At 35.7% G+C, this 26530-nt stretch overlaps 1 non-coding gene across 1 annotated transcript; it reads right to left on the bottom strand.

Moving 5' to 3' along the window:
* Positions 1-22165: 22165 nt before the first annotated feature.
* Trnas-gga (transfer RNA serine (anticodon GGA)) lies at positions 22166-22238 on the bottom strand. Its single transcript has one exon. It is a non-coding gene; the product is annotated as a tRNA-Ser (tRNA).
* Between the last annotated feature and the right edge of the window lie 4292 nt (positions 22239-26530).

Raw genomic sequence — 26530 nt, forward strand, 5'->3', positions numbered from 1 at the left:
CCCAAATCATACATATTAACGACTTTAACAAGAAAGTAAGTGGAATTATGTTTTGTTTTCGTGTGAAGTACATGAACTTATGTTTATTTAAGTTAAGATCGAACTTGTTCTTCTTACAATAAAACAGAAAACGATACAAGTCTTTATGTAGATGATGATTTTAATCTAAATTGCCTATGGAGTGATATATTTTAATTAAGATAATCAGCATACGGAAGAAAATAGCTAAATTGAAAACGTGACCTTAATATGTCATTTATAAATAAGAAGAATGGGACCAAGAATTGATCCCTGTGGAACTCCAGAGCATATCAAAACTGTATCACACATAACCGTTAATAACAGCCCTTTAAAAACGTTAAGTTAATTATGTGGGACTTAACCCAATGCTAACGATGGTCTCGTCGTCTAAAAGAGTATAACTAAATATGTGCTTGTTGTGCTAAGTACCTGAAATAAAATAAAAATATTAATAGACAAGACACAAGCAGAAAATAGATAAATATAGAAAATGAAGCCTCTCTATAATTCTATTGTCATGGTCGGTCTTAAGAAGACATTATTTATTTTAGAGTAAAAGACGTGTTACCAAACTGCCTATTACAATGCAGTGCCGCTCAGGAGTCTGAGCGGCGCTACAATTGCGCTAATCACCTTGAGACATAAGATGCTAAGTCTCATTTGCCCAGTAATTTCACTAGCTTCGGTACCCTTCAGACCGAAACACAATAATGCTTACACATTACTGCTTCACGGCAGAAATAGGTGCCGCGGCCGTTGTGGTACCCATAATATAGCCGGCATCCTGTGCAAGGAATCCTCCCAATTCTATCTATACTACTATACAAGAAATCTGGAATAACAATTGTGTCGCAATTTTAGATCACGCGGGCGTAAAAAGAGGGAAGCAGGCATGGCGATTATGCCTTGCAAACTTAGATGTTATAAAAATGACAATGCTTTAATGGTCACATAATACAAAATCGGTGTGAGTTTGAGGCTTACAAAACAGTGCTCTGGTCTTCTCGCTCGCTCGCAGTGGACTCAACGAGTTGCGGCGTCGGAACCGAAACTCAGTGAGCAATTATTTAAGACCACTGAGCTTGTCTAGTAGTAAACAGAGAAGTGTTTGGCTAATTGTATAAAAATGAACAGAATGAAAACATACTGTGATTAAAAAATTTGTATTGACACTGCAGACGTTAAAAGCAATGAATTGTGGCTCATTGTAACGTAATTGCCGCCAAAACAAATCCAATTCATTTAACAACTCTATTTCCCCGTCAATAACGTTATATATCTTCGCCAATAATAGTTTTGTTTGCAGCAGCTGTGGAATAAAATCTTTATTGAGCACAGGAAATTTAAATCCATATATAAATAATAGAAGTCTTTGTATGTGTAAATCCAGGGTCCTGATGTTTGTTTCCAGTCAACTCCTTAACTAATGAACGGATTTTAATGGAGATTAATTACTTCATGGAGTGCAGTTTAGTCCAACTTAAGAGATAGAATAGTTTTTTTTTCGATTTAGGACCCATAATTTTTAAATGTCGTCCTAAAGAAAATAATGCAATAATAAAATAATAACTAAGTGAAAAAAAACTTTTATAAATAATAATAAAATTAAAATAAATGTATAGTCCGACTTAGTAGTAGACTTTCCTTTAGCACGAGCACGGTATGTACGCGAATGAAACCTCGGACCATTGTTAGTTCTTAATAATATGATTTGTATATATTCTGTTGAGTCTGTTTTATCAAAACTGTACTATCCAACAGTTAAATGAGCTCAGTTAAATTTCTTTTCACCCCCAAGTTTTTATAACCCTTATGCTTCGACATTTTTATCTGAAGGTCGCGACAACTCCCAAGCCATTCAAACGAGGGTCAAAACTAAGAGCACAACCCACAGTAAGAAATTCCACAAATATATTCAACCCAACTTGAACCGTGCTATTATACTATATACCAGTGGGAGGCTCCTTTGCACAGGAAGCCGGCTAGATTATTGGTACCACAACGGCGACTATTTCTGCCGTGAAGCAGTTATGTTTAAACATCACTGTTTTTCGGTCTGAATGGCGCCGTAGCTAGTAAAATTACTGGCTAAATGAGACTTAACATCTTATGTCTCAAGGTGACGAGCGCAATTGTAGCGCCACTCAGAATTTTTAGGTTTTTCAAGAATCATTCACTACATATAATATATTATCATTCGGAGAATGTGCCATTTCCCTACTCGGGTGTATTGAAGGCCTTTGACTACGCCTTGTGCTTACACAACCCGCATCCTTATAGGATTCGCCAACATTTTCCCCTCAGTAAATTTCTTAAGAAAAAATAACTAAAGGAACAAATAATTAGGTACCTCTGTTTCCATTCGATATGAAGGCAGCGAGAACAATATTAATATACAACCATCTAGAACAAGCCAACATGCCCCACTTATGGCGATTGGCAGACTAATATTATCTAAAATAAAAGATTATTACATTTTAACAGAACACCTATATTATTAATTTACGGGGCCCAAATATGACTAAGCATTCCCAAATTGGCCTTGTTGGGATGGGATTCTATGCCTATTATAAGTAATTAGGCATGGACGATATGAAAAATATATATATATGCTGGACGAATTTTAAAAAGAGGGAACGTTGGAATTCGAAAAAAAGGTCGGAATTCGATAAAACATCCAGGATAATTTTGCATCGAACGGTGGGAGTTTTATGTCGATACGATCAGCTCGTATATATATAAATAGATATAGACAATATACAAACAAAGCCTTGTTTATAGAATACTTACGTACGCGTGCCTTCACCTCATTGCATAGCAATAGGGTTGTCATATTATTTTTCTAGCCGACTTTAAAAAAGGAGAAAGTTCTCAATTCGACTGTAATTTTGGAACGAAGTTCCTTGTAGTTGCGCAGCGTAAAAAGTAAAAAGCGTAATATTTTGAAGAATAGTGTATGTATGATGGCTATATAGTATCAATGTATTATTATAGTCTACATGTGACTATTTTGTAAATTTTTTAAAAAGATTTTTATTGAATATTTTTCTTGAAAACACTTTTTTGAATTGCTCTTTGAAGTATTGAGAGGGAACTGTTTTTGACATATTTGTTTTTAAACTTTGTCCGTTGACGTGTCACTTCTACCACAGTCTTATGAAACTCTTCTCGTTTTCGTCAGTGTCAATTTAGAATAACTTTTTCAATCAAATCAATAAGTGTATCAATTTCGAGGTTTTCGGGAGTGTCAATAACGAATATGACATCTGTTTTTTTACTATCCAAGATTGCAGATGTGACGTTTACAACAAAATCAATATGGGTATAATTTTTGAGGTTTTCATGAGTGTCAATAACGAATAAGACATAAAATTTTTTGGGATCCAAGATGGCAGATGTGACGTTTACACTTAAATCAATATGGGTATCATTTTCGAGGTTTTCGGGAGTATCAATAACCATAATAATCAGATTTGATTTTCATTTGTGAAAAGGTCTTGACGCGTTGGCTTAAGTATAATAATAAAAAAAAAAAATTTTTACCCAAAAATCTAAAAACGTAGTAACAATTACATGCGTTTAAAATGTTGTGTAACACTCGCGTTAATCAAAGAAAATACAGAGTCAATAAGTTACGTATATGACATATATTTTGAGATCCAAGATGGCGGATGTGACTTTAAAACGAAGCCATTGCGAACATCTGAAAAGTATAATAAAATATTCTCTTAGTCATTTTAATCATAAAAGGTGTTGATTTGCATAAACAAAAAGTTCAATCTTAAAACACAATTTTATTTTAAAAGTCCAACATTATCGGCCTCAACACCCTCGAGAATCATGAAAACAACACACATGATAAAAAAGTTAATAATTTCATGTAGCTCCAACGCACTATCAGTTTCAACATCCTCAAAAACCACGAAAACAAGACCCATGATGCAATAGCGTTTCACGCCTACGCCATCTTGGATTTACGTTTTGAGTTTAGACAGTACTCTCTATTTCATCACCCTTGAAAACCATGAAAACATTCTCGAAAACCTTTAAACCACACTAAAAAAAAGTTTATCGTAAATATTGCAGCCACAATCTTAGATTAACATTTTGAATAAGATTCACAAATTTATTACAATCGATCTCACGCACTTATAATTCGAATATCTACTAATTATAATTATAATATAACTAATTATAATAAATCATTCTTAATGTACTATACATCTTTATAGTTACTAAATGGTAGCTCCGGTTTTGATGGAGCCGAATTCAAATAGCCGTTTTCCACTCAATACGCTGGCATTTATAAAAAGATCGCGGAAACAAATAACAACGGGACACACGTCTTGCCGCGACACTCGCTACTGCAGTACCGCGAAAACCGTTTAGGGGCCTCGTTAATGTTTGTGTGAGTGTGTCATTTCGATCGTTTGTAGGTAGTTTCCATTCTGTTACATATGTCTACTGTTACACAGCAGAGAACATTTCTGAATTGTCAAACTGATAAACTGATCTTTTGATGACAGCTGGAAATATGAAAGTACTGTGAAGACATTAATGAGGAATGCAGTTGATAGAATTATGATCTGCAGGAACCAACTTAGACCATCCATTTTATTTAGATCTCTCATCTGGCTGCAAAATTCAACATACGATCTAATGATGAGCCGGAGTGTGACGATATAATTGTTATTCGCTTTCCTTTCTCCAACTATTGGAAAAATACATGTTAGTATTAATTTACATGATTAATTTTTTTAGAAATATCTTCCCATTTAAGATTTGATATCTACTGTATCTAAGTACTTCTGGAGTTTTTAGTTTAAGTTAATTGATTTAAGATCACTAGTCCCAACCTAGGGCGAGAATCTCACTACCGGATTGACCATAAAAGGATGCATCCGCTCGCCCACCAAAGGGGCAAGTGACACCCAAAAATTTGTACCTCCACGAGTAAGATGACATCAGCTGCTTTGAACATTAGTTCCAGTTGTACCTCTTACCTCAGTGTGTTTGTTTACTAACATTAGTTACTGCTGTACCATATTTTATATTTTTTAAACTTAGTAATATTCACATATATTGACTCGTATGTAAAGAAAATATCCATTTTTTATAAGTTTTCTCCTACCCGCATTCATAGCCATTTGTGGCCTAGCAGTCCTCACATTAATGTATCTCACTGGAATAATTTCTTTTGTATAGTAAATGTGACAGTTAGATATAGTTTTACAGTTAGATAATCCTGAAAAATTATTTTTATGATTAATAAATTAGTAAAAATCTAAGAATCCATTAATATTTTGTTTAAGCAGCTATATATATATATTTTAGTTGATTCTGTCTCAAACCGTACATGTGAAAAATGATGTCTATGCGTGATAATCATAATTATAATGCTTAGTCGTTAGTCTTGATTTATAGCTATCCATGCAGTTGTATGCCTTATCAACCATCATAATATTCTCATATTAAGTACACTTTATTATTACTGTTCGTTTATCCAGGTTTCTTTACGTGTATTATGTTGTGTTTGTTATCATTCAGTCAACGACTGCAAGTGTCTCGCTATTGTTCCTTCCACTATCAATTAAATGGAGACTCTGACCGCAATTGCGAGGAGAAACCTCGCTGCGTCAAGTTCCTAAGTGATAATTGCACTGTATGCTGCTCCCTCTCCACAGAATATGCGAAGCCCCTGCTGTGCGGTTGCTTACCCAACCTACCCAAGGAGTGAATTCGCTTTGATTGAAAAGATAATGGTTGAAATTTAAAATGAACATTAATTCCTGCCTTATTTGATAAGGCAGGAATTAATGTTCATTTGATCGATGAAAAAATTATATTATAAATTAACAAAAATCTTATTTTGCACATTGAAAAATGCAAAAATTTTATCAAATTAATACTATATTGTCATCGGTCCTTTATAAATCTACGAAGTTTGAACGAAATCTGGCCTTAATCAGAAAAATCTCAGATTTATGGATGTAAGTCGTCAAATGATCTTTCAATTCCCGGACGATGCCTCCCAGTGTAGGCAGCTAAATTGACAGATCGCCAAGTCCTTGACTCGCGAAATATGCCGCCATAACACAGAGTATGTAAAGGCGACCATTGAGCGTATCAAGGGCTCTAAAGTATGCGCACGAGAAGCTAAAGACCAGCGACGGCAGAGTCGTTTCGTCTAAGCTCGAACTTTTGACGGAAGTTGAGAAGTTCTACGGACACCTATACAGGACTACACAGTGTTCAACAAGACTAGAGAACCAACAGCCAAATTAACCCGAAACTATGCCGAAGATATCCCGACGTCATACTGGACGATATTAGTATGGCCCTAAATCGGCTTAAAAATAAGGAGGTGCCGGGTGATGATGGAATTACAGCCGAGCTTCTAAGAGCTGATACTTAAGATCCTCATGCAATTCCGTCATCCTGGAAGGCATAATGCCACAAGCATTACACAGAAGTATTCATACACAGATTCTGTACTAAAAGAAATAGCGATAAAACGCTCTTGAAGAGCTGTAGACCTATATCACTTCAGATCCATTAATATAACCTGTTTTTAAGGGAAGTCAGGAATTTTCTACTACGCAGGTTCGACGACTTCCAGCCCGAACAAGCCATAATCCGAAAAGGCTTTAGTGCCATAGACCACATACATATGCCAAGCCAATATGCTTGGCGTTTGTAGACTATGAGAAAGCCTTTGTTTTTTTTTTTATAGAATAGTTACCGGCCTTTTAGAAACGTCGTTTGAGCTGATACTGGCTTGAGCCAGACTATGGGTGACAGCATACTCCATTATTACCAGTATTTCTTCCATCCCATTGCAATCCTCGTGTTAATTTCTTGTGAGCTTTGGTCATTGATTGAAATAATTTGTCCAAGATATGTGCAGTTTCCTAGGCAATCTAAAGTTTCATCCCTTATTTTTATTTGAGCTAATTGGGAATTGGTTATAAATTTTGTTTTTTTTTCTGTATTGATTTTTATACCAAGTATCACACTGTTATTATTTCAACTATAAATCTTTGTTTATTGATGTTATGGATTGTTTTCCCGTTTATATATTATTTTATAGCAAACTGTTTCCAGTTCAATCCACGGAAAATGTTTTCTATAACTGCGGAAGACAACTTTGTAGGTCAGACAGTAGGTCCCCCTGCCTCATTATATCAAACTCGTCACCCAAGGATTCTAATTGAATTCTAGCTTTACTGTTGGTATAGGTGGGATGGTGTTGGCGTATGCTTCTGGTATTCCTTGTTGAATGAATTTTCCATATTATGATCGTGACTCAGATTATCGAATGGTTTTTGGTAATCTATGAACGCCATGTGTGTGGTTTTGTTATGCTATATTTTATTATTATTACTTTATACTTTTAGATTTCCTGTTTTTGTTTTGTTTACTGTATGGATGTGGTCTATAGTTGAAAACCCTTTCCTAAAGCCCGTTTGTTCGACTTATGAGGCTTATTCTCTCTATTCAATGCTCTCTCTATTTATGCTTCTTTTGCAATTATTTTTTATATACTTGATATTAAGCTAATGGAACTGTAGTTTTCGACATCTTCTTCGCCACTTTTTTGTGTATCAAAATAATTTGCGTTTTGCCTCTTGTTCTGGGAAATCACAAGAATTTAGTACGTCCTTAAAAATTTGCTTTAGGGCAGGAAATAGGTCTTCCATAGGTGCTTGCAGTAGTTCATATATTGTAATATAGTCCAGTGTGGGCGATTTAGCATTTTTTTTTTTACTTTTGATTACTTTTTCTACTTCTCTGGGTAGCATTTCCTCTTAAGTACTTCTTTATGCCTGTTACTTGTTGTTTCAGCTGCTGTATTACTACTTGACTAATTGTACGTTATCTGCCACACCGATCTGTACTACAGAGTTTGTATGAAAAATATCAATGACCTATAGTTTCACGTCAGCCTGCAATGGCACAAGCAATAGGACTATCGAAAGGAGAATAAACCTCGCCCTAAGGGTCTTTGGACTTGTACGCGGTGAAATAGTGGTTTTATATGACGTAGGTGCCTAATAAGCAATAAACTTCTGATCAGGCAATGATCGGTCGTTCCAACAGAGGAGTCGAAGGAGACCTGGCAACTCGGGATAATGGGGATGTTGACAGCAGAATTTACAAAAAGGATAGCATGTCTTTGTCCCAGAGTCACTTCGGCGACTCAAAAAATTTAGATTTACCATCTTCAATGCAAGCTATTCAACATTATGCCTGTGGAAGTCAACCAAGACTACGATTTCAGTGGAGGATAGACCCCTACGCTAAAAATTTCCGAAGCAGTGACAGGTATTCTCCCTAACGAACACAAATACCCCGATATGAGGCAAAAATTAGGTTAAATTTTGTACTCAGGGGATTCATACCCTGTGTCGCTAGGTCGAGATGACTGTGTTTCCTTAAGGAATAACAAAGTCGTTGTTTATACACCTACTTATGTAGGAATAAATTTCCCTTACCTTGACAAGTCTATATTAAGAGCGGAATGGGAGGCTGTGGTGTTGTTGCCTTGTTTATCTTCAGCTATAAGTGGATACCCAACCATACCTATACCCATCCAGAATACGACTGGCCCCAGCGTTATGGGTTGGGGTGGGATTCCCCGTGTCCTCTAGAGCCATACTCTCTACTGTCTACTCTCTTGGAGTTAAATCTCTTTGATGACCGTTATCAAAATGGAGGTATGGGGGGGGTGGCTGGTTCTCGACAGTGAACTATGGGTAACATAGAGGCACAAGGTAGCAACTTTACGTCGTTCTATACTAGAGTGGTACTTATCGGTCCATTCTGCCCTGTTTGCGCTTCCATCGTACGTGACTCGGCAGCGTGACTCTCCAACATCGAAAAGCCCTTAGCGAATAAACACGAGCCACAATATTTATTATAAGGTCGTGAAGTAAAGTATCAAATTATTATTTTTTAAAATAGAATTCAAATAAAGTAATTATAATGTGTGTTGATTAAGGATAAAGTTACTTACAAAGTGATTTATGCATGTAAAAGTCAAATAGAATAATGAGCCAAGTGTATAAGCAGATAGCAACCACCGCAAATCGGTGGAACTGCTCAGTATTAAGTTTTTCATCCAGGACCATATGTTTCCGTATCTGTTAATAATTATAATACCATTTAGTGTTAAACTATGGGAAGTCATATAATAATATGTAATAAATCCAATAATAAGACAGCCTCTTTGTCCTGCCATTAAGTGTACATTAGTGGCAGCGTTGTAACGTTGTCTCGATGTTTAGTCACTAAAAATATACGTTTGACGTACAATAACCAACTACACTAACAATCGCGCTTTAAATTGTCAGAAGCAAAACTATAAGAAACGCGTCTTAGCTTAGGAAGTGTGTTCGTTCAGTTGTATTTTGACCGCACTTTGAATACGCAACGCAATGACAAATTATCCAGCGAAAAATTGCGCAAATAAGAGCATATCCAAACTTAAAAAGGATGGAGTGTGGTATTTCGATAAGTGCCTCTTTAAATTAGTAAAATTATGTTACTAACTTGACGTTTTAATCATTTTGCTAAATAATTACATTTCAATTGCTAAAACAATATACACAACATTCCGCACCATAATTAATGAACGTAGACAATGGACTTTGAACATTACTACCACGAAATAAGGTGCTAATTTGAATGAATCTTTTAGTGTTATCTGTATAAGTTAATGTATACGTATATACAACGCCGCTCGGGCATTTTTATAAAGTAAAACTAAACTTAATTTCAAGTATCATGACTCATATATGTTAGTAATACTAGTAAACTTATTTTCTACGTCAGTACATATCCTTAACCTATTACTCATTAAGATAAAAATGCGTGTCAAATCTGCGCCATCCCGTTAGAAATACTGCAGCAATGACCTATATATATGCAGTCCAACCTGCTTGCAATCATCTCCAGGATGCTGTTGGTACTGCCCCGCAGTCTGCCCACCATAGATCAACGTGTTTTGCTCATAATCGCATAAAAACAACGACCTATGCGACCTATGCTTCCACGAACATCCCTGATGCGCTGAAAAATCGGGGTAGCCCAATCAGCACCCAGCAATAGTACGATTTTTTCGTGTACTTGGCCCACAGGTTGTACGTGTAGAAGGTTGTACGAAAGGCCGTGAATAGCGTGATCTTGACGCTGTTCGAGCACCTCACGAACCTGCGAGCCAGCAAATACACTTTCACCGACAACGCCCTCCGTTCCCTCTCGATATCAGTGTCACCCTTGATGTCGGAGACAACAAAAATATAACAATGAAGATTATTCTTCAATTAATTTAAATTAAGTTATTTGACAAGGGAGAACAGCTCTTGCAATATCATACAAAATAGGCAACATTCACCAAATATAAATGTTACTGCTAGGGGTAATCATAATATAAAGCTCATAAATATTGTTCACCAGAATATACAAGGTATCTCAAGTAAGGAATTAGAAATTGAACTGTTTTTGAGCTGCTGTAATATAGATAGATTATGTATTACAGAACATTGGCGTAAGAGTCATCAGCTCCAGTTTAGTTTTAGAGAACATAAAGTAGTCAGTTCGTTTTGTAGAAGTAGGGCAATACATGGAGGTTTCCTAATTATTATTAATGATAGATTAAAATGTAAAAATAGAAGATATATTGTTAATCTCTCTATAGAACAACTAATTGAGGTAGCTTGTATAGAACTAGAGCAATTTATTATTGTAAGTATATACCGCCCTCCCACTGCATCATATGAACAATTCCAACATAGAATGGAGGAGGTACTATCAAAATTTAGCAAAACCAGCAAGTCAATTATAGTGTGTGGAGATTTTAATATAAACTTGCTTGAACCTTTGGTCAATTGTACTAGCCTTAAAAATTTATTTCAAAGTTTTAATTTGTTCAATGTATTTTGGGAACCTACTAGAATCACTTCTACAACAGCAACCTGTTTAGATAATATTTTTACAGATGTTACTATTACTAGTAAACTCATAATTAATAATCTTCAGTCCGACCATAGTGGGCAACTTATAAAAGTAAATACAAGATTGGACAATGTCAGACCAAAAAAGGTGACGATTATACCAGTTACGGGTAGCCGTCTTGAGAAGTTTAGAAATAATTTGGTAAATACGATACCATTCTTACACTGTGGTGAAGCTGCTAATTTTCACTATAACTTAGTCTTCAATTCCATCTGTGAGGAATTTGACAGGATTTTTACTCCAGTAACGGTGACAGTAAACAATAAACATTGTTTTAATGATTGGACAACAATGGGTATCCACAAAAGTCGTAAACGCTTATATGACCTTTATTATGAGAAACATTACAATAATAGTAAAGAATTTAAAATATATGTAAAAAATACTCTTATACCAAGCTCTTTAAAGTAGTTTGTCATGAAGCGAAAACACGTTTCATTGCAGATAAAATTAAAAACAGTAATAATAAAGTAAAAGCGACTTGGAGTGTAAGTAACAATGAAACTGGTAGATCGAATTGCCGTAACACCTCTATCTGTTTAAATATTAATAATCGCGTTATAAATTCGGAAATAGAAATTGCAAATGAATTTGATAAATACTTCTCCGAAATCCCGATTGTCACGACCAAAGACCTTAACTCTTCGCCAAAAGCGATGATATGCTTAAATTACACGTACCAGTATCTTCCACTGATTTGAAATTTAAGTATGTTACAGGTAGCGATATAATAAAAATCTTCAAATTAATTAACCTAAAAAATACAAAAAACCTATGGGGCCATTCGACTAATATTGTAAATACATACTTGACATTATAGCACCTGAATAGCAATAATATTTAATGAATGCATCTCTCCCTCATCTGAGGGTGTGTTCCCTGACCTCATGAAATACAGCAAAGTTATACCTTTGTTCAAATCGGGCAGTTCTTTTGACCCTGCTCATTTCAGACTTATTTCAGTGCTGCCTGTTTTTAGTAAAATTTTTGAAAAACTTTTGCTTCAACAGCTAAAAATGTATTTTTGTAAATTAATGAACAAAAATCAGTTTGGTTTCACTAGGGGCTTATCAACAATTAATGCGGGTACTAGACTCATTGAGCACATCTTTGACGCCTGGAAAGAGTCACAGGATGCATTGGGCATTTTTTGTGATTTGTCCAAAGCATTTGACTGCGTCCACCATGAAACTTTACTCCTAAAACTAAAACATTATGGAGTGAAAAAAAGAGCCCTAAATCTGTTAAAATCATATTTAAGCGAAAGAGTTCAGATAGTCGATGTAAATGGCAAACGGTCTTCGGGTAAACCTGTGGGAATAGGTGTTGTACAGGGTTCTATTCTCGGTCCTTTCTTTTTTCTTATATATATTAACGATCTACCGTTTGTGGTAGATGATAGCCATGAGATTTTATTGTTTGCTGATGATACTTCACTCATTTTTAAAGTGAAGCGACGTGCGGATATTGATGACGAGGTAAACAATGCACTCTCAAAGATAGTGCGTTGGTTTGAGACGAATAATCTGCACTTAAACAGTAAAAAAACAAAGTGTTTACGGTTCATTACACCAAACACAGTGGAGGTACAAACCAACGTTATAAATGACCAGAGATTGGAACTTGTGAACACTACGGTCTTCTTGGGTATCACGTTAGATAAAAAGCTTTAGTGGGGTCCACATATTGCCCATCTAGCAGATTGACTCAGCTCTGCGGCATATACACTTAGAAAGATTAGAGAGTACACGAATGTTGCGACCGCTAGATTAGTGTACTTCAGTTATTTTCACAGCATCATGACGTACGGTATATTACTATGGGGTCATGCTGATGACATTGATATAGTGTTTGCTCTGGAAAAGAGAGCTGTTCGTGCTATATATCAGCTTGGTTATAGACAGTCTCTCAAAGAAAAATTTAAAGAAATAAATATTATGACTGTTCATTGTGAGTACATTTATGAAAATTTAATATATGTTCACAAAAATCGTCACCTTTTTGCTCTTAATAGTGGTTTTCATTATTATAACTCTAGAAATAAGGGATTGCTTGTATCTTATTCTAGTAGGCTTCATAAGATACATAATAGCTTTAAGGGTAAATGTATACACTTCTATAATAAAGTCCCAGCCACTATTCAGGCATTATCAAAAATAAATTTAAATGTTTTATAAAAAAATGGCTCTGTCGTAAATCCTATTACTCCACTGCTGAATATCTAAATGATCGGACAGCCTGGGAATAGATTTTGATTATTTTATAGCGATAGAAATGACTGTACAATATTGTATATTTTTATTGAAAAGAGCGCAAAAAAGAATGCTGGGAGAGTTTCTTGCGCCGCTTCTTCTCTCTCAGAGCGCCATTTGTTTCCGAAGTGGTAGTAGTATCTAGTAGTATAAGAATTGACATCAAAAAGAATTCTAAAGGAATCAATTTTGAGAAAATGAATGCCTTTTATGCCTTTTTAACATAATATGACCATGACATTTAAATGTAAATATCCTCTCCAATGCATTGTACCATTGAGCATTACAAGTAGTACTTTATTTGGTGTTTTCAAAAGCATCAATAAACTTTTTTCTGCATTATAGGTAAGACCATGTTCTCTCACATAAGCTTCACATATGGCCATCAGTTGTCTGAGACTACAAATAGACGCACTCAACAGCACCATGTCTTCAGCGTTGCTCTTATTATTGATACAAGCTCCGTCTATGAAGCAGCCGACCATGACACTACTGAGCAGGTCAATCAAATCATTCACATAAAGAATAAAGAGCGTTGGTGAGCTCAATCCTCCCAAACTCACCCGACACTCCAACCCATATAGACGTGACAAGACTTTGCCCATCGGACTTTCTTGACATAGTTCCCATACCAAAATGTAATGATATTGGTCAGTTCTGAAGGTTATTCAATTTTTCCATTTTTCACCATAGGATATCGTATGAAACCAGATCAAATGCCTTCGACAAGTCAAGGAAACAGGCATAAACTGGAGTCTTGCGTTTAGTATAGTTGTGACATTATGTGACAGCATGCTTAACACACAGTATAATAATAATAATAATAATAATAATAATAATAATAATAATAATAATAATAAATCTTTATTTCGAGTATCATGACTCATATTAATTGTTAGTAATACAGCAAACTTATTTTCTATGTTAGTACTTATCCTAAACCTATTACTTATTAAGTTACAGATGTGTGTCACCGCTGCACCATTCCGTTCGAAATACTGCAGCAATGACCCACATATCTGCAATCCAACCTGCTCGCAATCATCTTTAGAATGCTGTTGGTACTGCCCCGCACTCTGCTCACCAGGGATCCACATCTTTTGCGTACAGTCGCATAAAAACAGTCGACCCGTGCTTCCGCGAACATCCCTGATGCGCTACAAAATCGGGGCAGCCCCATCAGCACCCTGAAAGCATTGTTATATTGAACACGAAGCGCGTTGTAGGATTTTTGAGTGTACATGGCCCACAGGTTGCACGTGTAGAAAGTTGTACAAAAGGCTCTGAACAGCGTAATCTTGACGCTGTTTGAGCAACGCACGAATCTGCGAGCCAGCATATTCGCTCTCACCGACAACGCCCTCCGTTCTCTCTCGATTTCCGTGTCGTCCCTGAGGTCGGAAGTCAACATATGACCAAGATATTTAAACGTAGATACTCTCTCCAACGCTGTACCATTGAGCATTACAGGTGGTACTTTATTTGGTGTTTTACCACCGGCCTCAAAGACCATCACTTTACTTTTTCTAGCGTTATAGGCAAGACCATGTCCTCCCACATAAGCCTCACATATGGCCATCAGTTGTCTGAGACCACAAATAGACGCACTGAGCAGCACCATGTCGTCTGCGTAGCTTATATTGTTGACACAAGTATAGCACTCTCGGATAGACAATCCAGGTCGAAATGCAAACTGGTTGCTATGAGGCTTTATGAACTTATTTATTGGTATAATCAGCATTATTAGTATCGAAATCGATGTTATTATTTAGAAATAATAATATTGCCACATATAGTAAATTTGTTTTAACAAAACAGTCTATTTTATGGTGGTCATAATATGCAGTTATCGAACCGCATCATAGAGGGCTATATACAGCATAGATTGCATATATTATGTGAAATAAATGAAAATACAAGTAGTTGGTCCATAGAAGTAAAGTAAAATTATTTATTTAAGTAAAATCCCTAATTATAAAAGTGAAATTTTCAAAGAAAATAAATATCAAAATTGAAGTTGAAAAAAGATAACAGTCTGTTTAGACAACGTACTTACCCCGAGGAGCAACAACGTAGCACACAAGCGGCAAATCGGCTGTTACTACTCTTCTCGTAAACAAGCTTTTAACAATTAGGGAATTAAAATTAATGAAAATTGATTTAAACATTTCACTTGAACTTTTAGAAAGTTAAATTAATAAATACAGTCAATCACTTGAAACACTCGTGCGCTGCGTAAGTCGCCCACTTGGAATCACGGATACTCCGACAGATCGAACACACATCCCGAAAGCTAGCGGAAAACTGATTACTGAATACTTAATTTAACTTAATAATTAATGATACTTAATTTACAATGACATACCAACAATCTAAACAAGGCATTGAAAACTAGTATTTTTGTTTTACTCGAATGTTTTAATATTTTTAACAATTAATAAATTAATGAATGGATAAGCTTTGTAGAAAAAGTAATTCATGTAAGTTTTTTGAGTGACTTCCGGAACAACGAACAAGTAAGTTTTGCTTTCAAATTACAAACAAGTAATAAATTGTAATAACTAGTTACAACTAACAAATTAATACTGTTACGTGGCATGACTACATCAGTCTTGAAAACTCCGATAAGTATAATTCATTACACGTACTAGCTGTCAGTAATACACTTATTATTAAGTAGCGATTTCACTCAGTAAATAGCAATACTTATTACCAATAACCCACTAGTAGTTGTACATCGCACTGAATGTTCAAGAGCATTATTAGGGCGATAAAGATATCCCTCAGTTACTGAATGGCCAAATGAATTTATTGCAAGTGCTTTATATGTGCCTAAGGATTATGCTCGAATGCTCTCGATTAGAAAAAACTAGTGGAAGTGGCATGTGGGCGTTACCCTGTCGCCACTATTGTGTACAAATGTACCTACTCGAGGCTCAAGTGAGACCAGTCGTTTGATGTCAAGTGAAGCATAATTATCTTTTTAAAAAATACAAATATGTGTAAATTACTGTGCCATGTTTGACTGTAGAAATCATAGCCGCAATAAAAATATGTCCAACAAAGGGATTTCCTATCATCGGTAATCATAATTTTCCGTTTTACATTCTTTGAGTTGTGAAAAATATACAATTAAAAATGAACCATAACTTTACGACGCATGATTCATTTAACATTACGTTTAATCGATGTAACTTATGTTAGAATAATTAATGTAAACAATAAAAATATTTTGCTACTCAACAACTGCATGCATGTACATATCGATATAATTTTATCGAAATAAATTTTATCTTTATAAATTGTATTCAAGGTTTGCTCTTTTCCATGCATTATGCGATAAGGGTGTAATTAAGCATTATGGTTGTGGTAATTGTGTACTCGAGACTACGATGAATTCAAATTAATAGTTTTAAGTGCGCTTAGGTACAGCTAATAATTATTTAACAAATATGTGTAAGATACCAGTTAAACTAAATAAGCGTTTATTTTTAAATATAGACAAACAATTTTTTTTGAAATTTAAATATTTTTCATTTATTGATGTTCCAACGATAAGGTGTAGCCGAGGTGGAGTAGAAGAAACACCTCATCAAATTTTTTATTATTAAAATAAGGGACGAGACGAGCAGGTCGTTCAGCTGATGGTAATTGATATGCCCTGCCCATTACAATGCAGTGCCGCTTAGCATTGTTGAAAAACCCAAAAATTCTAAACGTTACTACAACTGCGCTCGTCACCTTGAGATATAAGATGTCAAGTTTCATTTACCCAGTAATTTCACTAGCTACGGCGTACCCATAATCTAGCCGGCATCCGGTGCAAAGGAGCCTCCCACTAGTGAAGTATTAATTGTAAAACATAGATCGAAAACCATGAATTCTGGGAATGTTTGCCATCATTTTAGCATATGTACATGATATTATAAAATATCATATATCATAAGACTAACAAGATTATTAATACTTCATCAGTAATATAACTTCCCTTTTTATAAATCATTCGTTACTGTTTGTATTGGAAATTTTCTTTCCGCACGCACATTACGTATGGAAGCAGTATGGTTTATAAAATCTCATTCTTACTGGCCCCTTGGGTTTATACAGAATAACGATGAATACTTATAAAAAAAACTATGTTTTATGCGTGTCTTGCTTCCCAGGTAAATATAATATTGATTGTAACTTTCCAAGACTTTTCTTGTATGCTGTCTTGATTTTATTTGAATTGAAATATTGTCCATCCTTTTAAATAAAACTATACCTAAGAAAAAATATTGGCCTTTTATTATTTTAGCTTACGACGTACTTTATCGGTAATTATATACTTTATCAACCCTGATTAGATCATTTCTTGGTTTCACTAAACTATCGATATGTTTATTCATATTTATACAACACTAGGTATTTTGACATAAGTCAAATCTATGGTTAAAGAGTTCCTATTACTTCAAGTTCTTATACGTTATTTTTCTCAATTTAAGAAAAAGTTCTAAGGTTGTAACAATCACTTTAAGAATATGAGATTAGCGTAATTGTATTAAATTCGAATTTGATATAAAAAAAATTGTAGTTATGTCTTTTCGTTATTGTGAATTTAGGCCTATCATAAAGCCGGAATTAAGTGTGTGTATTACATATTTATTAGATTAATGTGTGAGTTCGGCGACATCGGTTTCTACAGTAAAATGACATGATGCCACTTCTGCTAGTTTTTTCTGTTCTGTGGTAATAACCAACAAACAAGGTATGTCAGATTCCTTTACGCCAGTTGTTCGTTCGGAATTCTACACAAAATATTCGACGTGACCTTCGTAACAGTATAACTTTGTTTTAATATGAAAATTAAGAAGAAAAAAATTACCTTTGTGGTTTTTTTGTAAGATACGTATTATTATAGCCATTCTTTTAAATCCTCCAAGCGATGCCATTATAAATATTATAAGAGATATACAGTGATGCAATGGTCTAATGATATGTCTGGGTATTGACTGTGACTCTGAATATGTAGCTGGTTTAAATGAAATTTCTATATAAAAGACATTATACAACTGGATGATACCTAAAAAATGTATTTACTTGTTATTGTTAAATATTCATTCTAATGCAATTCCGGTCAGAAAGTGCAATATTTCCATTTATTGTTTAGAAATTGCTTTCTTTCTTTCAAAAGAAATGTATATTTGTCTCTTCTTCACGCAAAACCAAGTTCAGAAATGCCATTAATTTTAGCAAGAGACAAAAATGGAAATTGATAGGACACATACTTACAGATCAAGGAGACAAATGGACAAAGAAAGTTACAGAGTAGATACCACTAACCGAAAAAAGGCGAAGAGGAAGACAGTTTATATGGTGAGGTAAAAGGAGGATGATGTACGTAGTATAGCTGGCCCCTGTGGCTATGTATGGCTTGACATAAAAAGGAGTTGGAAGATGCTGGAGGAGAGCGAGGTCCAAGAACAAGCTGTACAGTAAGCAAACTGGTTGCCTGTTGAATTATATTATAATTTAAAACATTGTAATACAGGAATCAAGGCTATTATTCTTATTTGTCACTTCTACATACATACATATAATCACGCCTGTTTTCCGTAGGGGTAGGCAGAGACCACTTCTTTCCACTTGCTACGATCCTTACATACTTGTTTCGCTTCGTCCACTTTCATTATTCCTTTCATCCATGCCCTTCGGGTTAGGGTACTTTTGTCCTGGCCTTTTTCCAAGATGTCCCTGATTTGATCTCGAAACGTCCGCCTAGGTCTACCCCTTCCAACACTTTCATTCACACTGGCCTTATACACTTTCTTGGCATGGCCAAACCATCTCAGCATACATTTTCCAATTTTTGTCACAACATCTTCTTTCAGACCACAACGTTCCTTATCTCACTATTTCTTATCCTGTAACTCAGTTTAACTTCTATCATACTCCTCAACGCTCTCATCTCAACTGCATTTATTATATTATTATAATTAAACAAATTAACTTTTGTACAGAATTTGTAGTTTGGGTGCTAACACAACATGTGAAATATAAAAAGACCTTTTAATTCCAAAGCAACATCAGATACATACAACTTAATATAAAAGTACAACATACCAATTATAAAAGATGCTATTATACTATATAGATACATAGCTTTTGATTTCCTTATTTGTTTTATCCTTATACATCGACCTGAAGATGCTGTTCTGAACCGTATAGGTGCCACGGCTAATATTTGGGATAGCCGTAGCGTCACCTCCAACGATGATTTACGTTTTATCATGGCTTTATCTCTTCATCAATGCGAAAGTCCATAATAATAGAAAACACTCAGAGTTTCCGTAAGGATTCAAACAATCGGTTCTCAATACCTGTAAATAGGATAACGACAATTTTAAAACTAATTGTGGTCAAAACTTTTCTTAATTAGTTATTGTAATAGGGGTTAAAGTATGTAATTGGCGATTTATTGTAATAAGTACTTCAAATTGACATAGAACCTTTATGGTTTGAGATTTTTGAATGAAACTTTTTTCACGTGGTATCTTTGTAGTACTTCTTTTAAAAATGTGCACCATTCGATTATAGACTTTAGGTTGTTCTTTTTATTCAGCTTGATTATTTAGTTTTATGCAACATAGTTTAACATTACCTTACCAACAACATTAACACATTTGCGTCAAATAAATAAAATATTTTTTTTTAATTAAAAAACAACCGACTACAAAAACACTATTCCAAAACAATAGATATAATGTATAAAAAAAAACAATAAATTAATGCACTAAAAAGGTCGGTATCCTCCCGCCGCGGCCCCGCTCTTACCTCTCGCCTCCTCACGTAGCGCGTGCGACTCAAGCACATCTCAACTATAACAATGTATGTAGTTACAAACCTATTTTGGCTCACAGCGACTCTAAAAAAAACAATAATCGTTACTAGAATTCGATTTCTTAATTAGATTGTATAAAATACGCAACTATTTTTATACTTTTTAGTGCATATTATATCTATTGTTTTGGAATAGTGTTTTTGAGGTCGGTTGTTTTTGGTTATTTTTTTTTATTTTTAGAATTTAAGTGAATCTGAACTGAAGTGAGTGTACTAATAATTTGTCTTTATTTGTGTAGATCTACAAAATTTTGTACTGCAGCAATGAATGTAAGCGCATTGCAATTTAATTACAGATAGAAATTCAGCCACAGATCGCACCCTTACGGTACGATTACATATCGTTAATTCGCTCCTAACAATTGAAGAGTTCCGTTACTTTGTCATGGATCCCATTAGCAGAACCTTTCACCAAAAACTCTCACCAAACTACCTTAAAAGCATATCCTTTCCAGCAAAAAAGAATTATCGAAATCGGTTGGCGCGATATTGAGTTATTCGTAAATTTGTTGCGCACATACTTTTATGGTTTTCTCATGGTTGCCATTATCAGATCTGGACCAAATTGCAATGGGACCACACGGGAAGCACCAACTTTAAAAAAGGAATTATCAAAATCGGTTCACCCAGTCAAAAGTTATGAGGAAACAAACATAAAAAAAACATACCGCCGAATTGAGGACCTCCTCCTTTTTTGAAGTCGGTTAAATAAATGTGAGAAATGGATGCCGCATGATTTGACTGATCTGCAGAAAGAAACGCGTGTTGCCTTCTTGAATCGATACAGAAATAAAGGAATATCGGATCGAATTGTGACATGCGATTAAAGTAGATTCTTTACGATAACCGGAAGCGAAAAATGCAATGGCTGACCCCAGGTCACACGCCACAACGTATCTTAAAGCAAAGCTTTCCAATAAAAAGATAATGGTAACTGTTTCGTGGTCTCATCAATAACGGCAGATGTCTACTGTGCCGAACTCCGAACAATGATAACAAAACTAGCTGAGAAATAGCCTCGAATAGAATAGAAGAATCGATCTTCATCATTATTACTCCATGATAACGCGAGACCTCATCCAGCACGAGAAACCATTTTAACTCTACAGGAATCATTCAACACCCTCCGTATTCGCCAGACCAACGGCCTACTATATTGTTCGTGATTTGGACAATTCTTAACGTGATAAAAAGTTTTCTTCTCTGGAGGCAGTACAAAATGCTTTCACACAGTTTGTCGAATCTAGATCACAATAGCTCTATGGCAAAGGCATAAATGAACTTCCTATTCGTAAACATGGCAGCAATGTACCTATAGATAATATGGGTAATTAAATGTTAAATAATAATAACGAATTAAAATTTTTCAGTACAAACCGCTCATTTCACGCTTTAACCCCTAATACAATATGCTATTTTCACTATAATTTTATTCGATTAATTTGAAATATAACTCTTATTGTAAAATATTGATGAAGACTTACCTACTGCTAAATAAATTTCAACACTAACTAGAAATTTCCATGTCGGTAATTATTATTTATCTAACTAGCTATCAGTCCTGCTTTGATTGAAGCTTCCAACGTTATTATGAGTTGCCTATCAGTCAATATCTACTCGTAGACAATGTATAGACAATATTGATAAATGTAATCACTACATATTCTATTTTGACGTAACGATGTAGCGACGTAACGAATAATCTATATCTACCTTTTTAATACCTTCAAATAAATATTACTCGCCAATGAACATTTGTTTTCATTTGATTAATAGCATACCTTGCCTATCAATATATAGGAAAATTGGCCATACAATTATACAACATGAATTAATTAAGAAAAATATATAAGCCTTTTAGTATTAATTTAAAAAGAACTCACAGGGACTTGAGTAGCAATAACAATAAAATTAAGAATCTACCAGTAAAACTGATTGCCATATACATTATGCCATGCCATATATATTATAGCAAATTTAATTTATACTAAAATTTACGAACGATGCGGGACTCGAACCCGCGCCTCTCGGGTTCCATCCGAACGCTCTTACCAATTGAGCTAACCGTTCGAGAGACACATCGATCGTAAATCTTGGTATATCTTGTTCAACTCTTAGGTCTCATCTACAGGATCTATTTTACAATTGATAACCTGCTCAGCCCCAATAATTACATATTAGGGTATTGACTTGAGATGTCACACTTTACAATCTAAACAGTTTGTCATTTTTACATACTGTTTTATAAAATATTTAAAAAAAAAACAGCAGATTCGTTAATAAAGAATTACCTATGAATTGTAACATTTTGATTGGAATAGTTGAGTTGTTGAGTTTTTTTTTTCAGGCCCGCCCTTTCAATTAATACTTAAATATCCGGACGACCGAGCCTTGTTCGATTTATAAGAATGTAAAAAACTAATAGGACATCTGGATTCGAACCGGGGTCTTCTGCTTTTGAATCACCCAATCTGAGCTATTATAGTCTTGTATATAGTGGCGAAAATTACCTTTGTATTCTAATGTTATTGTAGCCGTTTCTCATTAAAACATTTTTTTGAACTACATTTCTTTTAATTGAAACCTAACTAGATCGATTTATCGCCCCCAAAATCCCCTGTTGGCTAAATTTTAAAATATTGTTCTTGGTAGTTAATATCAAATTTATTTTTTATATGCTCAGGCAATGACGTATTCACAGTGCAATAGCGGATAGGCAAATACAATGTTAGCACGCTTTTTTTTATCCTAACGGCCGTTCCCAATATACTATCTACAGATAGAGATCAATTACTACCTTGTACTGTCAGTTTCTGTCAATTAGCTATCAATAATCTGAAGTCCCAATACACTCGATAAGTTATTCTTATCGCCTTATATTGGGACGCGTGAATTGCAATTTCTATACAAACTTCTAGCGCTGGTAAGTAATAGGTCGTCCCATTGACAGACAGCGTGTATAGATAAGGTGAGTTACCGTCGATAAGTTTATTGGGATAAAAAAGTCAACGATAGATACGATTTTTACCTCAAGTAAGAGATAGACTGAATATTGGGAACGGCCGTTAGTCGTGTGTCCAACTGTCACTGTGCCAATCAAACCCTTACCCTGAACTACCGCCCTATTACCTCCATTTTCTCCAAAGTATATAAGTAGTCGATCATCAACCGCCAGCTCTTGGGATACCTAGAGGAGGACCAGCTGATCAGCGTCTGCCAGTACGGTTTCCGTCAGGGTCCTTCAGCTGGTGATCTTCTTGCTTACATAAATGGGCGCAAGCGGTTGAGTCAAATGGAGAGGCGTTGGCGGTGAGTTTGGACATAGCGAAGGCCTTAGATCAGGTTTGGCATAAAGCACTTATAGCGACACTGCCATCCTATGGGCTTCCCGAGAAGTTGTGCAAATGGATCGCTAGCGGTTTGGCCGATCGGAGCATCAAGGTTCTTATCAACGGTGCATGCTCAGTCCTAAAACCCATAAACACAAGGCTGCAAGCTATCCCCTACACTGTTTCTTCTGCATATCAATGATATGGTGCAAATCAGCAGTATTCATTACTATGCAGACGACAGCACAGGGCATGCTACCTACACCGGCCGTGCCAACATGTCCCGGGATAGCGTCGACGAGAACCGGAACAAACTTGTGTCTGAAATCGAGACTATGTTTTGCAAAGCCTTTGGTTTAAGTACACATACCATTAACCCGGCCCCAGGGAATATGCAGTCCCTGTCTGTTATCCATTGAGGCAAATTCTGGCTGGCGCGTCCACGTCGCGGGGGTGGGCACTACTTGTTCCAGTAGGCCGGAATAATGTCGGTGGCCGAGTTCGGTCAGGGACCCAGTCCCACGGGGTATAACGTGGAACCCGTGCCCAGGGTTACGGGTGAAGACCTCAACGGCTATGAAGGCGGAGATGGAGTCCATTGGAACGGCGGATCAGGCGGTGGAGGCACAAACCCATCAGCGGGCTACACCCACTATTGGGTCAAATAGGCCCTGTTGGAGTTGTATCGCAAGACGCGGCGATGCAAAAGAGTCGACGGCAAAGAATCTTTTTTTCTATGTTGACGCTCACAGTCTTAAGCAGGATTAGTAGCTTGGTGTCAGGAGGCAACCGGCCGTAAAAATCTACAGCCGACAACCTACTCCTAATCATGAAAAGTACGGAAACAAGAGCGAATTTAAGGGCTAAGGGCGTCCCCCTCAAGCGACGACACTGTGATCACGAATGTAGCTAATGCTAGGACGTTCCCCCGAAGCTACGCAAAGGTCATTGCCGCACACCTATTTAACCAGAAACCGCGCATTGCAAACTGGAACGTGGGCTCAATGACCGGACGTAGCTAAGAGCTAAGTAAACTCCTTCTAAGAAGACGTGTAAACATCTGCTGTATACAAGAGACAAGATGGCAGGGATCGAAATCCCGTGATATTGGAAACGGTTTCAAGCTACTCTATAACGGCTCAATCACAAATGAAAACGGAGTGGCCATTGTAATCGATCAAGACCTACAGGAGCGCGTAGTGGAAGTGACAGGCTCATGGCAATCAAATTTGTCCTCGATAATCAGCCATGCATGATGGTCGTATCAGGATACGCACCACAAACTGGGTGCACAACATCTGAAAAAGAAATCTTTTGGAACGACCTGGACGACCTAATACAGTCATACAGTTGTTTTTATACGACATGAACTATCTATATGTATAAAACTTAATTATGCTGAGGCAACAATTGTTAAGAGGACCCTTTATAATCTATATTCATGTTCGGAATTAACTTTGGATAGGTACTGGTATGTTATATAATCATAGTTGTTTACTAAAATCTATTATCAAACGAACACGTCACACATTGATATCACTACTTATTACTTATTATCTAAGAGTTTAATACGAAAGTTATCGGCCAGGTTACCTAAATATAGCTTAGGAGATTAATTAGATTTGATTATATTCATGGATAATCAAATTATTAATTAGAAAAACTCTTGTGACCTCATATTATAATAGAGCACGCAATAATTTGTGCAGGACCACATTATAGCGCTCTTCAAAGCGCAGGTCTGACCACTTAAGGAGTATTGCTGTCATCTCTGGTCTGGCGCACCCTAGTATCAGCTTGATCCATTTACGGAGGATGTGTGGCTGTGCTCCACAGTGCCTTTTATAAGGAGCTTTCTTCCACGTACTACAATGCTGTGGAATGAGCCCAGTATCACCTCGATCCTTTTGATTTTGCGTGCAACGCAGAGCAGCTGGAATTGTGAGGACCTGGTGCTCTATGTCAGAGATGTCGCTTCATTGTGTGATAAGATATGTATATAAAGAACTGGAACTGGAGTTACTAATGAACCATGAAAATATTGATATCTTATTTCTTACTGAACACTGGCTTAGAAAATATGAGCTCATTTTTAACTCCAGTGGTCATCGGGTGGCAAGTGTGTTTAGCAGAGAAAAGGCAACACGTGGCGGCTCTCTTATACTTATAAGTAAATCATTTAAATTCAAAGACCGTAAAGATATTGTGGGCCTCTCTGTTGAACTTACCATTGAAATAGCCTGTGCAGAGCTTGAGTGTGCCATTGTTGTAAGTATATACAGACCCCCCGATGCATTATATGAGTTATGTGAGAGTGTATTGGAGAAGGTTCTATCAAAATTATCAGAATCTAAGAAATATATTATGATTTGTGGTGACTTTAAAATTAACTTATTAGAAAAATCCACCACAAGTATTAGATTCAAATCTTTGTTTAAATCATATAATTTATCAAACATTTTCTTAGAACCTACTAGAGTAACCAGCACCTCTAAAAGCTGTATTGATAATATTTTTACTAATTATAAACCTATTTCTCAATCAATAATTAGTAAACTGAGCTCAGACCACTTTGGTCAATTAGCCTCTTTTAATATTGAAGGGAACAAATGTACTTCAACTAAAAAGTTTATGTTTGTTCCGGTAAACAATAGGCGAATGGAGAAATATAGAGGAAATGTTTCAGAAAAACTCTCAAACTTGTATTTGAATTATAACAGTACTCCAAATGAGATGTATGGTAAGTTATTTAAAATAATTAAAACAGAGTTTGCTTCTATATTTACTTCAAAGACAGTCAACTCGGGTGGTCTCTTGTCATATAACAACTGGGCAACAGCTGGTATTCATAGGAGCAGACAACGGTTATATGAACTGTATTGTGAGAGATCATCATGTAATCATGATGCATCTTTCCTTGTATATGTGAAAAATTATTCAAAATTATTTAAGAAAGTATGTACTATTGCTAAGTCAATGCATATTAGAGAAATAATTAAAAATGCTTCAAATAAAATAAAGATGACTTGGAAA

Source organism: Leptidea sinapis, chromosome 1, assembly GCF_905404315.1.
Source record: "Leptidea sinapis chromosome 1, ilLepSina1.1, whole genome shotgun sequence".
Lineage (NCBI taxonomy): Eukaryota > Metazoa > Arthropoda > Insecta > Lepidoptera > Pieridae > Leptidea > Leptidea sinapis.